General features: G+C 38.0%; 2 pseudogenes; both read right to left on the reverse strand.

Moving 5' to 3' along the window:
• Nucleotides 1-536: 536 nt before the first annotated feature.
• Nucleotides 537-1,447, reverse strand: LOC140507401 (vomeronasal type-1 receptor 1-like; annotated as a pseudogene).
• A 10,397-nt stretch (nucleotides 1,448-11,844) lies between these two features.
• On the reverse strand, nucleotides 11,845-12,746 carry LOC140508376 (vomeronasal type-1 receptor 1-like; annotated as a pseudogene).
• Nucleotides 12,747-15,242: the final 2,496 nt, after the last annotated feature.

A 15,242-nucleotide genomic window follows, 5' to 3' on the forward strand; every position in this document is an offset into this window, starting at 1 on the left:
AGCTTTAGTTTACCTTCTGTTAAGTTTAACTTATGACATAACTTATGACATAAGATAAATTCCTTTATCAGGTCTGATGACGGACAAGTTTCACAAAATCTTCTCCTCTGTATCCTTCATATAATCCTTATTTATCTTTATAGATCACTAGTAAAACAGCATTTTTCCTTTCATGTGTAAAAGCAACTGATAGACATTTCTCCACCGTTCCTACACTGTTAGTACAAACTACAGTTTTGAAAATCCCAACTGATTCTATGACAAGCACAATTTCCAGAACAGAATGGGAATACTTAACAAACATTTCAGGCATAAGAGTTCAAATGGCCTTTAGAAACGGAGACTGAAAAGTTCACAACAAAAGGATATTAGTATAAGCTAGATGTAAGGAATATGTAAATTGTTTTTCCAACTTGAAAGCTCTTTACAAATGCTAGATATGATGGAAAGTTATCAATACCATTATTTTCCCTTGTATGTTCTAAGCCCTATAATTCTTTGATTCTATTGGGTGCTGATGTGCTCTCACCAGCATCTTAAAGATGTCTTCTTATAAGAGTGGAAACAGAATACTGGGCAGTAGAAGATCCATGGAAAAAAAAGAGTCTTGGAATCTTTTCTTTCCCCAGAGTGAATAAAAGAAATAGAGAATTTGGGAGTCAGAACTGATAAGCTCAAATGGGTTAATGGCTGGATAACATGCATCCAAGAGAGCTGATGTGGGAATCAGTCAGTAATGATATTTATCAAACTGAAAGAGATAAAATGTCAAAATGGAATTGATTGAGTAGAAGGAGACATAGATACTCACCAACACCAAGATGGTGTAAGTAGCTCTAATCTCAGGTGACTTTCTTGACAAGAGGCTGGAGTTGTGAATATGCTGGACATGTTGATGGTGTCTTTGCAGGAGATGCACCAGGTAGCCACTGGCCATGACCGTAAAGTCCACACACAACATATCAGGAATGGAATACACAATTAAAAATGTTGAGATTTTGACAGTGGCTGGTGCATGATCTAAACAGCACCTTAAATTCCATACCCTGGTATTGTTGCTGTTTTCTGTAAAGTTATGCATATTCACAATCATAAAGATATTCATAAGTATATGTAGAATCTAGTAGAAAAGGAAGAAGGGGAAAATGCCCTTTGATGAACAAGTTTTGTATTCTGACCATATGGAAGAGGAAATGGGACTGATGATGATCATCTGAAAACCACTCAGAAGACAGGTGATGGTAACAGAAAGATTATGGGCCACTCAGTGGAGGAAAACAATAGGTCTACACCCAACAAGATCCAGGAAAATTTTCAGCCCCAAATCAACTGTTGTTTGAGGGAATCCCTTGGAAATAAGCACTAAAGAGTTGGCCAAAGCTAAGTGGGAAAAAATGGAGTCCATGGGCCTCATCCTGATGCCACATAAGAAAGTGGAGATGCCCATTGAAAATAGGAGAAAATAACCAAGACAATAGTAGAAATTAAGCAAATATGATAAAATAAAATAATCTTTATTAAGGCAAGAGCTGATAAAGAAAAAAATAACATGAAATGAAGGGTAATTATCAAAAAATAGTTTTCTTTTAAAAAAGAAAACTCAAATGACTAAATTTTGAAAGAAAAAAAAATTACATAAAGGTTAAAATGAAGATTATCCAATGAATATTCTATGAAATTTGATACTTTAAATAAATTTGATTGTTTTAGATATTCAAAGTACCAAAATTACCGTGACAAGAAATAGATCACATAAGCAGAGTGGTCTGAAAGCTTATCTGGATTAATGAGGTTCCTAGGTTAATTATATATGGAAAAAAATAGCATTCAAAAAATTATTGAGTAACTTGATAGAATAAATAAAATAATTTCAAACTTCCTATTAAAACAATACATGAGTATCAAGAAAATATAGGAAAAGCAGAAACTGAGAGGCAGTATTTGCTTTCCCAAGTCTGTAAAAGTGTATTATATGTTGGTATATATTAATACAACTACGGAAACAGCAAGGTCCCATAGATAGAGTGAGTTCCCAGGAATCAGAAACAGATACGTTCAAGTGTAACCTCTGAGACATAGTGGCTTGTGCCACTGGGCAAGTCATTTACCTTCACACCATCCCAGACAGCTAATTCTCTTAGACTCAATAACTCAGAGAAGGTAGTGATTTGTGGTGGTAAGGCAATTTCCTTACTATAAAGTAATTTCAGACAGAGACAAATATTACTACTATTTCTATTGCCTACTTTTACAACTACTACTCCTGCTACTACTACCACTACTGTTACTACTACTATTCCTACTACTACTATTATTACTACTCTCACTAAAATTGCTACTACTTCTTTTTTTTTCACTGTTGTTATTATTATCTATTGGTAGTGGTGCTATTTTTGTTGTTACTGTTGTTGACACTGTTATTATAGTAAATAAAAAATAAATAATTCAAAAATGGCATTAAAAAAGATCTTGTGTAGGATTGCTTCATGATTTTAAGGGAAGAATACAAAGAGGAAGAAATCAGGTGCATTAAATTACATTGAAATGTGGGGAATCAGTGAAGGAAGTCAGTTTTCTTGTTGAGGGGTACATGTAGAAAGAATGCTATATTCAGAACAAAAGCAAACTGGGGTCACATCACTGTTGTGCAAACTACTGCTAGTGATATGACACTGAGCCAATCATTCTAGGCTGAATGTTCTCACATACAGCCCACATAATAGGTGATATGTGAATGCTCTTCTCCCATTCTCTTCATCAACAAAATAAGGAGGTTAGAGTAAATTTTGTATCCAAATGAGAATAAGGAGAAATGATTTTCCCCATAATATTCTTATCAAAAATTTTATTAACTACTCAAAGCTGAGTGAAAGTTTCTTGAAAGCAGTCATTATTGGGGGCAGAGCCAAGATGCCTGAGTAGAAGGATGGGTCTGCTGTAGTTCTACCCCCAAAGCCCATAAGATACTTGTAAAAATCACCCTAAACATAACTGTAAAAATGACTCTAAACAAATTCTAGAGCAGCAGAAGCCACAAAACTACAGAGTGAAAGAGATTTCCAGTCCAAGGCAGCCTGGAAGGCCAACAGGAAAGGTATATTGCACTGGGCTCAGAGTGGAGCGCAGCCCAGCCTAGACCTTGCAGCACGGCACAGATAGGAATGGAGCAGGGTTCAGGGTTAGCTGAAAACATCATGCCAAAAAGCATGGGAGCAAGCACACAGCCCCGTTTTACTCCCTTGGTGACTGGGAAGGCACGAGAGTATTGTTCATTATCCAGAACCCAGGCAAACATGCCATCATGAAATTGATGTAAAATATTGATGAACTTCTCTGGGCAACCAAATTTTGACATAATTTCCATAAGCCCTCATGACTAAGTGTCAAAGGCCTTGGTCAGATCTACAAACGTTGTGTATAGACCTCTGTTCTGCTCCTGGCATTTCTCTTGGAGTTGTCAGGCTGTTCCCTTGCCCTTTCTGAATCCACACTGGCTATCAGGTATATGACCATTTTCCAGGTGAAGGATCAGCCTATTAAGGAGGATTCTAGCAAGAACTTTGCCATCAATGACTGAGAGAGAAATCTCCCTATGATTGTCACAGGACAATTGATCCCCTTTACCCTTATAGAGATGGACAGTGGAGGCGTCCTTGACCTCCTGGGGGACAACCTCTTGCCATATAACCTGGAAAATTACTGTCAGCTTTTGTATGAGCAGTGTTCCTCCACCTTGTAAATCTCAGCTAGAGTAGAATAAGCACCAGGTGCTTTGCCACATGAAAGGAGCCTAATGACCCTCAAAACCTATTCTTCAGTTGAAAGTTCAACTAAGGAGGGATTGATTTCTATCTGAGGTAAACTGTCAGTGGCCTCAGCATTGATTGATGATGGTCTGTTGAGAACACTATGGAAGTGTTCAGCCCATCTCTCTAGGGTCCTATCCTTATCACTAATCAATGTGACTCCATCAGCACTTAGTACTTGTGATGCACCATAGGTTTTTGGTCCATAAGTAGCTTTCAGGAAATCATAAAAACACTTTGGATTGTTACTATCAGCATAAAACTGAATTTCATTTGCCTTCTTACTGAACCAGGAATCCTGCATCTCTCTAAGCTTTGCTTATACTTTGCTTTTGATGGAATTAAATGGTGCCTTCTTAGAAATGAATGAACTATCCTGTTGGTAAATCCTGTGGAGTTCTCATTTTTCATTTAGCTGTTTCTGAATTTCCTCATCATTTTCATCAGACCAGTCTTGGTGTTTATGAGTGTTCTGACCCAGATGAGCAAATACAATGCTGTATACCACACCTCTGAAAGCTTCTCACTCCTTTTCTGCTCCACTGTTGGCAGCTGTGTGTTGGCTCCACTTTCCTTCCACATCAGCAACAAACTGTTACACTCAGAGAAGAGCTCTGATTTGTTGACATTAATTCCTCTGGTAGTCATTTTGCCTTGAAGGAGGCACTTTTGTTGAATGTGAATATTTAACTTGGAAAGCATAAGTCTATGGTCAGTCCAGCACTCTGCACCACACATTGCTGTTGTCACTCTCACATCTTTTCTGTCTCTTCTCCTTACAATCACATAGTCTATTAGATGCCAATGTTTGCTTTGAGGGTGTATCCATGAAGTTTTATTGCATTTAGGTAAATGGAAGACAGTGTTGGTGATGAGACAGTCATGTGATATACAAGTATTCAGAAGTTAATGACCATTGCTGTTGCTGTTTCCAACTCCATTCCTCCCTAAGAGTCCCTGCCAAGTCAGGTAGTCTGAGCCTACTCTAGCATTAAAGTCTCCCAGAATTATAAGCTTGGCCTCTTTTGGAAAATTGATGGTAAGTGTCTCTAGGTCTTCATAAAATTTTTTTTTTACTTCATCAGGGTTTGTCATTGTGGGAGCATAGGCACTAATAATGGTGGCGAGTGTCAATCACATTATCATGAGCCTGTCATTCACTCCTTTAGGCAGGCATATCAACTTGCTGCTTAGATTAATTTTGATTGCAGAACCCACGCCAGGTTCACAGTGCTCCCCTTCACTGTGCACACTCTAGAAAAAGGTGGATCCAGCTCCAACTTAGTAAGCTGGCCTTCTTTTGCCAACCTTGTTTCACTCAGGGCTGCTATTTGTATGTGATACCAGTTGTATTCTCTTGCAACAAGAACAGTTCTTTCAGGTCTACTGGATTTTGTGTTGTCTATTAGTGTGCCCACGTTCCATGTGTTAATGGTGACTGGAATCATCTTTGTAGATGTTTTTGTATATTTTGTACATTTTTTGTGTGTGTTTTGACTGCATAGTGGGATTTCCCACCTGCCATAGTAAACCGTCCAGGGTTGAGTAAGCAGACAATGTTTAGTGCACCTTTTCTAGCCCCCTTTCTCAGACCAGGAGGTGAGCAATATGATCCTTAAAAGGCTGCTCAGACACCCTCGCGAGTCCCACTACTGCTTTTAGTGAGAAACGACCCTATGGCCTGGACCACCTATGTGAAGGGTTATGACTACAGCTCTCAGTGTATCCACACCTGCTGCTTCATCACTTGCCTGTCACCACAGGGCTTTGAGGTATAATAGTGAAATGGTATGGGTGATGTCTTTTGATTCCTGCATAAATTGGATTTAAGTGAGGCAGAGTTGCATGAATTCGTCAGACTCACTCTCTCCTCCAAAGTCATCATAGTCCAGTAGCCACACAGAATCAAGATGGCTGGCAACAGCTCAAGATGTGGTAGATGACCTTGGTGGCTTCAGTGTCTAACCGAGCTCTAAGCACTCCACATTGCCTGTTTCATCTACCTTCATGGCCATTGGAACAAATTGTTCTCATCCTTCCATTCCACCAGATGAAGTCCTCACATTCTTGGGGTAGACACCCTCCTAACTCACTGGTGGGTTTGAGAACCCTTGGTTACCCCCAACTTGGTTTGGCTCATCTCCCAAAAAGATTTACTGAATGTGGCTGCTGCACATGCTGCAGGTTCTTGGAGCCACAAGTGAGAGTTAGGTGGAACAAGTGGACACTAAAGGTGGAAAGAGCCACAAAATGGGCTCGGTAGCTATCACACTAAAGGTACTGGTCCTCCCTGAACACACTCCTACACCCTTTCTAGAGATACTATTGCCTCCAATGACTCTGTTAATGACCCCAGTTTTAGGTGGAAACTCTCAGTTTTCTGATGGATTTTCCAGTCATCTGACCATTTCCTACTTGAATCTAAGTTCACCTAAGATCAGTAAGTATTAAATACAAGAAAAATGGAAGTGATATGTGTTCACAGAACATATGTTGCCTCAGTGAGACAACGGCAAGTGTGAGATCTTCCCATTCAGTAACTCATAAGAGGGCTGCATGCACTATCTTCCAGGAAAGGATATTCCTATTGTATGAAAATCCTCTTTTAATTGAACACCTTATGAGTCATTAGTCCAGCAGATTCTTTAATCAATTAGGAGACTTTGACCACTAGATCAATACACTCAACTATACAATGTCTACAAGTAAGCTCCCCAAAGTTTCACTTAATGAAATGAATGCAGGCAAGGTATTTCAATACATTCGATCTGTAACCCACTAAGAATGACGAAGTGTCTAAGGACAGAAATAGCTTTGTTTTTAGTTTATCTTGTCAGTGTGGGGTAAATATGCTCATATTTATGTAAATATTGATATACATGAATTATAAAATGAGTTCATCCTTCATTGCTGAAGAAGACCATGCCGTCAGAGAAATAATGACAAGACTTGCACTTGACTTTGTTTAGAGTAAGGGAGGGCTTTGCAGGTCACCAGCCTCACTTCTCCTCCAGAGCCATCTGGATCCAGTGACCAGATATTCATCAGGATGACTGGAGATGACCCAGGATGAGGCAATTGGGGTTAAGTGACTCGCCCAAGGTCACACAGTTAGTGAGTATCAAGTGTTTAAGGTGAGATTTGAACTCAGGTCCTCCTGACGTGCTCTATCCACTGTACAACCTAACTGCCCCTGAATTATAAAATAGAGGAAGGAAGGAAGAAAGAGGAAAAGAGGAAAAGAGAGGGAGAAAGACCCCAATGTATATTTGAATACAGGTCATACTGTCTTTGCTTTTTAATCGAATGAAGGAGAACTCCTGAATTAAGAAATACTCTAAAATATTTCAATGTATGAAGAACAGTAAAAAAAAAAAACATTGAAAATTCACATTAAACAGGTAATATTTGAATCACAAATAGAGTCACTATAGTTTGTAATGTCATAAATTTCTACACATGTGAAAACAGGATCTCTCTATCTGTCTCTCTCTCTGTCTTTCTGTTTCTGGTCTTCTGGTCTCTGTATCTCTCCTTGGTAAAATTGTACCTCAATTTTAAAGTAAATAGAAAAAAGCTATTGAGAGCTATGAATAAAGAGATAGCAAAGAGCTTTTTTGAGATTGCAGAGCCCAAATTTTAACTCAATTAAAGTATTTTCTTCAGTGGGATGATTGAATTAGATTAAAACCTATTTTCAGACCACCACTTTTAACTCTTTTCCAGTGAATTATTGGGAAATAGAGGACAGCATATGCAATGCTTGAAATAAATGGTCCTTGTAAAATATGACACAAAAAAACTTAAATTATAATTGCAGATTCTCTGTGATAACATTTGGAAAACAGATGCAGATATGTTTTTTTTCCTCACCTCCTTTAAAGCAGAATATGTCTTTCTTAATAGGACGCATGATGAGTCACAATTTACTGTACTATTTGGAATTTAGATGAAGTGTTGGGAAAATACACAGATCTGTAAATTTGTTAACTGTCTAATTTTTTGACTTGTCTCAGTTTAGCCATCTGTAATGTGGATAAAGATTATTTGTTGTTAAGGCATTTTTTTTTCAGTCATGTTTGACTCTGTGACACCATTTGGAGTTTTCTTGGTAGAGATACTAGAGTGTTTTTCATTTCCCTCTCCAGTTCATTTTACAGATGAGGAAACTGAGGCAAACAAGGTTAAGTGACTGGCCCAGGGTCATACACCTAGCAGGTTTCTGAGGATTAGAATTCATGAGCAAGAGTCCTTATGATTCCAAGTCTAGTGCTCTATGCATTGCACCACCTAGTTGCTCTAGGACAGAAAAAAGTTATATGTTGCATTTATTTTCATTAGAAATAATGGTAAAGTGTCAAATTCTTTTTCAATTTAGATTCTTTGGGATAATAGATTAAATTATTCTATACTCATTTGTTAAAGAAATGATGTGAATTCTCTGAAATAGTTCATTTGGAAGTTCAATTGATAATAATGTTTTCCCGTGAATTTGATCTAGCAGAAATTACTTTAAGATGTTCTCATCTGTGTTCTCACAGCATATGTGGAGGTAACCAACACTGAATTGGATCCAGTAAAATCATAGTTTTCTTATTTGATTTCATGTGGCTTGTATATGTGTTAATTTTTACTAAGTGGATCTTTAACAAAATCAGCAATTTATTTTATCTAATGCCCTTTCTAAACTATAAGGATTGTTCTATTAAAAGCCACTTAGGATAAAGTGAAAGATTTTCTATACAATGTGCAGAACCAGAGCACCATTTGGCATGCCACTCCATCGGACCATCATAGAAACAAGATTCCTGGGTGCCACCCATGCCACAAGGTCAACAGGGGCTGCTACCTGGTAGTGCTGGGCCCCTTCTGCCACATGGAGGAGTTTGTGTGTGGCCAGGGTGAAAAGGTACTGGAGGAAAACAACTGCTTTGAGGAGGAAGGCTCGGTCTTTTGCCCTGGGTGCTATGCCATACACTATACGACCAGTTGTGCCAAGTGTAGGAAGATTGCTGGAGTGGTCAGGCATGCCCTAAAGAAGACCTGGCATGTGCTGTGCTTCACTAGTACTGCTTGGACGATGCCTATTCCCACACAGGCTTTTTACATGGAGGAGGGAGGGCCCTACTGTGAGAGAGACTAAGAGAAAATATCTGGTGCTAAATGTCAGGGCTGTGACTTCAAGATCAGTGCTGGGAATGGCTATTTCAGGCACTGGCCTTTCGCTGGCATAACACCTGCTTCATCTGCTCTATCTCTCAGACCACCCTAGAGGAAAGACCTTTTATTCCAAGACAAGCCTCTGTGCAAAAGCCATATGTTGTCTCCCGTCAGAGCCCTTTCTATCATGTCCTGCTCTGCTGGACAGAGCCTGTGACCCTGAGTATGTGCCCCCTACCTGTGTATTCCACCTTGAGCTGATTTGTGTGGTCCCACAGTATGTGAAGGTCTCTTGCTTTCCCTTCCTAGAGTCACCTCTGTACATGGCCCAGGGTAGGAAGAAGGGCATATGCCCTCCCAGCTAGCTGTGGTGACAACTAAGAAATTAGTTGATTTGGGGGGCAGGGAGGAGCCTGAGACTCCCAGGGATCAAAGAATATAGACACACTTGTTCCAAAATTTGTCCAGTGATCCCCAAACCCATCAAGCTGGAGAGGACCACACAGATCCTCTGCACAGAAGCAGACAAAACTCTTCCCTCCCCACCAACCCTGAACATTATCTCAGCCTGAGATCCCAGGTCTCACCAGCTCCTTCCCCCACCCCAGCCTTGGATTTGGAGCCTCTATTAGCTTTTAGTACCTTAATAAATCTCTTTGTATTCTGAAAAGGAGGAGGGGACAGCTAGGTGTTGCGGTGGATAGAGCACTGGTCTTGGAGCCAGGAGGATCTAAGTTCAAAACCTGCCTCAGACACTTGACACTTACTAGCTTCGCTGCTAGCCATGCGACTCTGGAGAAGTCACTTAACCCATCCTAGCCCCCCCTCCAAAAAAATTTCTATTCTTCAAGCAGTTTTTATATTGTTGAACTCTCCTCTGTAAAATAAAATAATTTGGAGCCAGATTGGAAAGACCCATTTCTGAAGAGCTCACTTCACATAATCGTATATTGTATGAACTTTCTTTAGTGAAGGAAAGATTGCTTACTTACTGTATGTACATGGAGCCCTGTAATCTCTTTATTCCATTGCACAGTAGTTATATTTTAAAAAGTAATATTGTTAGAATTCATCATATATGCCTGAAATTTTGCAAAAGGCAACTTCCTGTCATATCTATGCATCTTTGCAAATTTGGAGAAGACATTTTATTCATTGGATGGTGTAAAGAGGAAATGCTTTTAAAAGCCTAAGGTGGAAACTATGCAACTATGTATAAAACTTTGGGATTTAACTTTGTTTTTTAGCAATAAAGCAGTAAGGGCTGAGAATGACCTGAAAAAAAACCAAAACATCTATCCATCTCCACAGTGATGTATCCCAGAATATGGTGGAATCTGGCCATACAAGCATGGACCTCCTTGGTAGGCCTGGCAGGACATGGTGGCAAGGAGTGGTGTAGAAGGCCTGATGAAGTCTTGGGCTAGTCATCCAGATCTTAAGCCTCTTCCTCTGCAGTTCAGAGATGGTGATGGGGAGGGACTGCATGAGAGAGATGGGAGCACCCTAGATGATCTTGCAGTTTTTCTTCTCCAAGGGCCATGGCAGCGACTGGGGTGAAGATGAGGAGGGTTTGGGAAAGCTTCCTGAGGGCTGACAGCAGTCCAGGTTGTGTCTCATGGCTCTTGCTTACTCTCAGGGAAATCAGGATCTTGAACACAGCTAGATGACTTGTTTTCTGACCCTCCCCCACTTCTCTACACTAACTTTTCCATACATTGCTGCAGGTAGCTGATGGGGTATCTGCCCTACATGGCAGCATGGAGGACCTGGTGCCCTCTGCTCCTGACACTCCTCTGCTTCCTGTTTCTCATTTGGGCTTCTCTGGCCCTGTTTTCTCTGGACTTGCATCTCCACGAGCCTAGTTTGACTAAGTTAAGATCATCTGATTAGTGTGGAGTTTTGTTTCACATGTGAAATGCAGGATGTTGTGAATATTATTATCATGTTTCTAAATTTCCTTGGATTATAAATTCTGGAAAACCACTTCAGAAGAAACATTGTTGAGGGAATGGTAATTTTATATCATCGGAGATTTTGATTTTATTTTGATTTAGGCTGTGCAAAATGACTAATTAAGCATGTGAGGCTGTTGTCATGATGTCAGAATTTATGAAGACTTTAATGAGTTATAGTTTAAGTGGGAAAAATAATAAGTGCTTAGATTTTGGAAAGGGAAAGAAGAGTAGGAGAAAGATTTACAAATCCCTTCATTTGAAAATCTGCTAACTTCAACAAGGTGGTAAATCCTTAATAGCCATGTGCAAGAATGTGTTATCGTTTTTTTTTTTAATTTTGAACAAGATCACCCTTTCTCATTATAAAAACTCTTTGAATAAAGGAAATTAAAAAACTGACTGTTTTGAATATGAAAATGTTTTATGCAATGATTTTTGGTTATATTAATAATGAAATTATATTAGAATACTCTGTGTTGAAGTTACATATTGAATCAATTTTGTGTTTTTTAACTTTATAAATAATCTTGAACTTAAATTCATAAAGATGAAAAGAAATTTTCCATGTACCTTGCACAAAAATGAAGATTTCAAACTCTGAATCTACATTTCATACAATTTACTTTTTTGAAAAGTCATATGATAAATACCACATATAATTTTCAAAATTAGCCTGCTTCACAGCAAAAGAATATCGGGATGGGTTAAATGTAAAGTATTTTTCAAATTTCAAAGCTCTATATAAAATGCTAGATATGAAAATGATTAAGATTACCAATATCATTAATGTCCCTTATAAGGACAACATAGCTTCTAAACCCTACAATTCCTTCACCTCATTTGGTGCTGATCTGCTCTCATGAAATTCTTAAAGATATCTTGTTGTAAGAGTGGAAATAGAATGGTGGACAGGAAAACATCTAAGGAAAAGAGAGTCTTGGTATCTTCTCTTTCCCCACAGGGAGCAAAAGAATTGGAGAATTTTGGAATCAGAGCTGATAAGCACAAATGGGCTTAAGGCTGGATAACATGCAGCCAAGAAAGCCGATGTGGGAATCAACCACTGATCATAGTTATCAAGTTGAAAGAGATAAAATGACAAAATGGAATTAATTGAGTAGAAGGAGACATAGGTGCTTACCAACACCAAGATTGTGTAGGTAGCTCTAATCTCAGGTGACTTTCTCAAGAAGAGGCTGGAGCTGTGAATATGCTGGACTTGTTGATGGTGTCTTTGCAGAAGAAACATGAGGTAGCCACTGGCTATGACCATAAATCCCACACACAGGAAATCAGGAATAGAGTATATAATTAAAAATTGTAAGACTTTGAATGAGGCTCGAGAAAAATCTGAACAGAATCCTATATTCCATATCCTTGTGTTGTTACTGCTTTCCTTAAAGCTCTGCATGTTCACGAACATAAAGATATTTATGAGTAAATGCAGGATCCAGCAGAAGAGACAGAATGGAAAAATGCACTTTGAGGCATGGGTTTTGAATTCCTGCCATATAGAAAAAGTACAGGGACCGATGGTGATCATCTGAAAACCTGTCAGAAGACAGGTGATGCTTATAGAAAGATTACGGGCCACTCGGTGGAGGAAAATAAGTAGTTTACACCCAATATGATCCAGGAAGATTTTCAGCCCCAAGCCAACAATTGTCTGAGGGATGCCCTTGGAAGTTAGCACTATGGAGTTGGCCAAGGCCAAGTGGAAATACATGGAGTCTATGGGCCTCAGCCTCTTGCCAGTTAGTAGCGTAAAGGTAAAATGGAAAAGTAGGAAGATGTTTCCCAGTAGACCAGCTCCTGTCTGCATGAAGGAGACCATACCTAGAACTAAGTCAAGAAAAATAATTCTCTCCCTGACTGAAGCAGAATTATTCTCCAAGCCAGAGAGAAGGAAAGAGAAAGAAAGCAAGAAAGTTTTCCAAAATTCCTGAAGATCACATACTATCAACAATGAGTAAGAATTGTGACACTCACCCTGATTCATATTTTTTGAATTTTCCTTTGTTAAGACAGATGCCTAAATACTAGAAAGTAGCATGGGTGAAGTATCACAATTTCACCAGCCCATTAAGATACTTTTTTTTTCAATCAATGAAAGTGTTCAGTGAGACTGGGAGAATGAATCCTCAATTTTAATCCAAAAGTCCAGAGTAGAAAGGCAGTTATTATACAGCACCCTACTGAAATAGGTTAAAATTCAATAAAAATTAAAAACATGATAGAGCTGAATAGATTATTAAAGAAATCATATTCAACACCAGCATCAAGAATGCTTAATGGAAATAAAATGTCTTATTTAAGTAAACATGGAAGAAAAATATGCATTATTCATCTGCCTGGACAAAACTGTGTAGATATATTTAAGAATGGAGAAATCCTATGCAATACTTAAGATCATATTGCAACAAATAAATAACTATTCTAAGAATAACAAAACTTAATTAATAGTGAAACTTTTAAAATGTATGACACAAGTGGCTCAGTGAAAGATGAATTATAAGATATCTGATTACATACAACATCAGTTAGACAAGTACCATATTTCAAAATTGCTCTAAAGATGTTAACATGAAAAATTAATTTTAAATTAACATTAAAAATTTATGAAAATAGATTTATAAAAATAAAAAAACTATAAAGAAAATTTTAAAATTGCAACAAATTTTTAAAATTCTGAAAAAATGATGATAATGTAGTTAAATATCTAACAAACAGAATTATTTACCCACAGAAAAGAGGAAAAATAGTCAAAATAACTATGGAAATTAAGTGCATACAGAATAGTAAAACAATTCAAAGAAATGCAGGAGCTGATTAAGAAAAGAACAACATAAAATGAAAGGTAACTATCCAAAACAGCTTTCTCTAGCAAGAGGAAACTCCAATGACCAGATCTGGAAAGGAAAAAGGGGAGATTAGAACAAGGTTAAAATCAAAATTATCCCAAAAATAGTCCATGAAATTCATTATTTTAAATAAATTTGGTAGTTCTAGAGACTCATAATACCAAAATTAGCAGAACATAAGCAGGCTGATTATATCGCTCATCTGGATTAATAAGGTTCCTAGAGTAATTTGTAGATAGAAAGTTATAGCTTTCAAAAATTATTAGGTTACTTGATAAAGTTGTATCAAAATTCCCATAAAAACAAGTGAGAGAAAATCAAGAAAACATGGGGAAAATGGAATGTGAGAAGTAGTGTTTCCTTCACCAAGCCTTCAAAACTGTATTTAAACAATGTGAGGAAGAGTGTGGTGCCATGGATGGAGTGGCTACCGATGCATCGGGAACAGATACATTCAAGAGTACCATCTGAGACATAACAGTTTTGGGACCCTGAGCAATTCGCTCACCCTTTCACCATCCCAGACAGGTTACTTAGACTCAAAGGTACAGAAAAGGTACTGGCCTGTGATGATAAGGTAAATTCCTTATACCAAAGGAAATAAATGCTCATTAAAATTGCTGTACTTATTGTAAATAGTGTTGTTAATTTTGTTATTGCTGTTTCAATGCTCGTAGAAAATTTAAAAAAATAATTTTAAAATGGAACTGAAAAGATTTTGTGTGGAATCATTGATTCATGATTCTAATGCAAGAAGGAACATATAGAGAAAGGAAGGAGAGGCACTAAATTACATTGAAATTTAGGGAATCAGTGTAGGAAGTCAGTTTTCTTGTTGAGAAGCACGTGTAGAAAGAATGTTGTTTGCACAAACCTGTTGTGCAAACAACTGGTACTCTTATGACATTAAACCAATCATTCTAGGATGAATTTTCTCACATAGAGTTGAAACATTATGTACTATATAAGTGCTTTTCACCTTCCTCTCCATCATGAGAAGTGAGGGAGATAGAATAAATTATATCAAACAACCTCCTGGATCCAGGTCTAATTAGCTGACAAAATAAATCATTGAGATGTTATCTATAAAAAGTTCAAGAGATATAATATCTGGGCAATTAATCATTTTATTAGTTGTAGAGAATGCATAATTAATGAAAGGATGGTCATTTGATTCTCGTAAAAGAAGATGGATCATGGCTGCCTCTTGACACATATGCCATTGGAAGAATGGGTGTTCTTGACAGGCAGCAAACAGCTCGAATTGGTTAAGGACTAATGAGATAATGAATATTATAACAAGAGGTGGGCCTGTAATAAGGGGCTGGGGAATATGACCCTGATCACTCATTCTTAAACAGACTTATCTCTACCCAGAAAAAGGGGATCAATCTCCCCTCAAACCTGCCTAACTAGAAAAAATGAGCTGACCTAAACTAGAATCTCTAAATTTTGAT

Source organism: Notamacropus eugenii, chromosome 5 (genome assembly GCF_028372415.1).
Source record: "Notamacropus eugenii isolate mMacEug1 chromosome 5, mMacEug1.pri_v2, whole genome shotgun sequence".
Lineage (NCBI taxonomy): Eukaryota > Metazoa > Chordata > Mammalia > Diprotodontia > Macropodidae > Notamacropus > Notamacropus eugenii.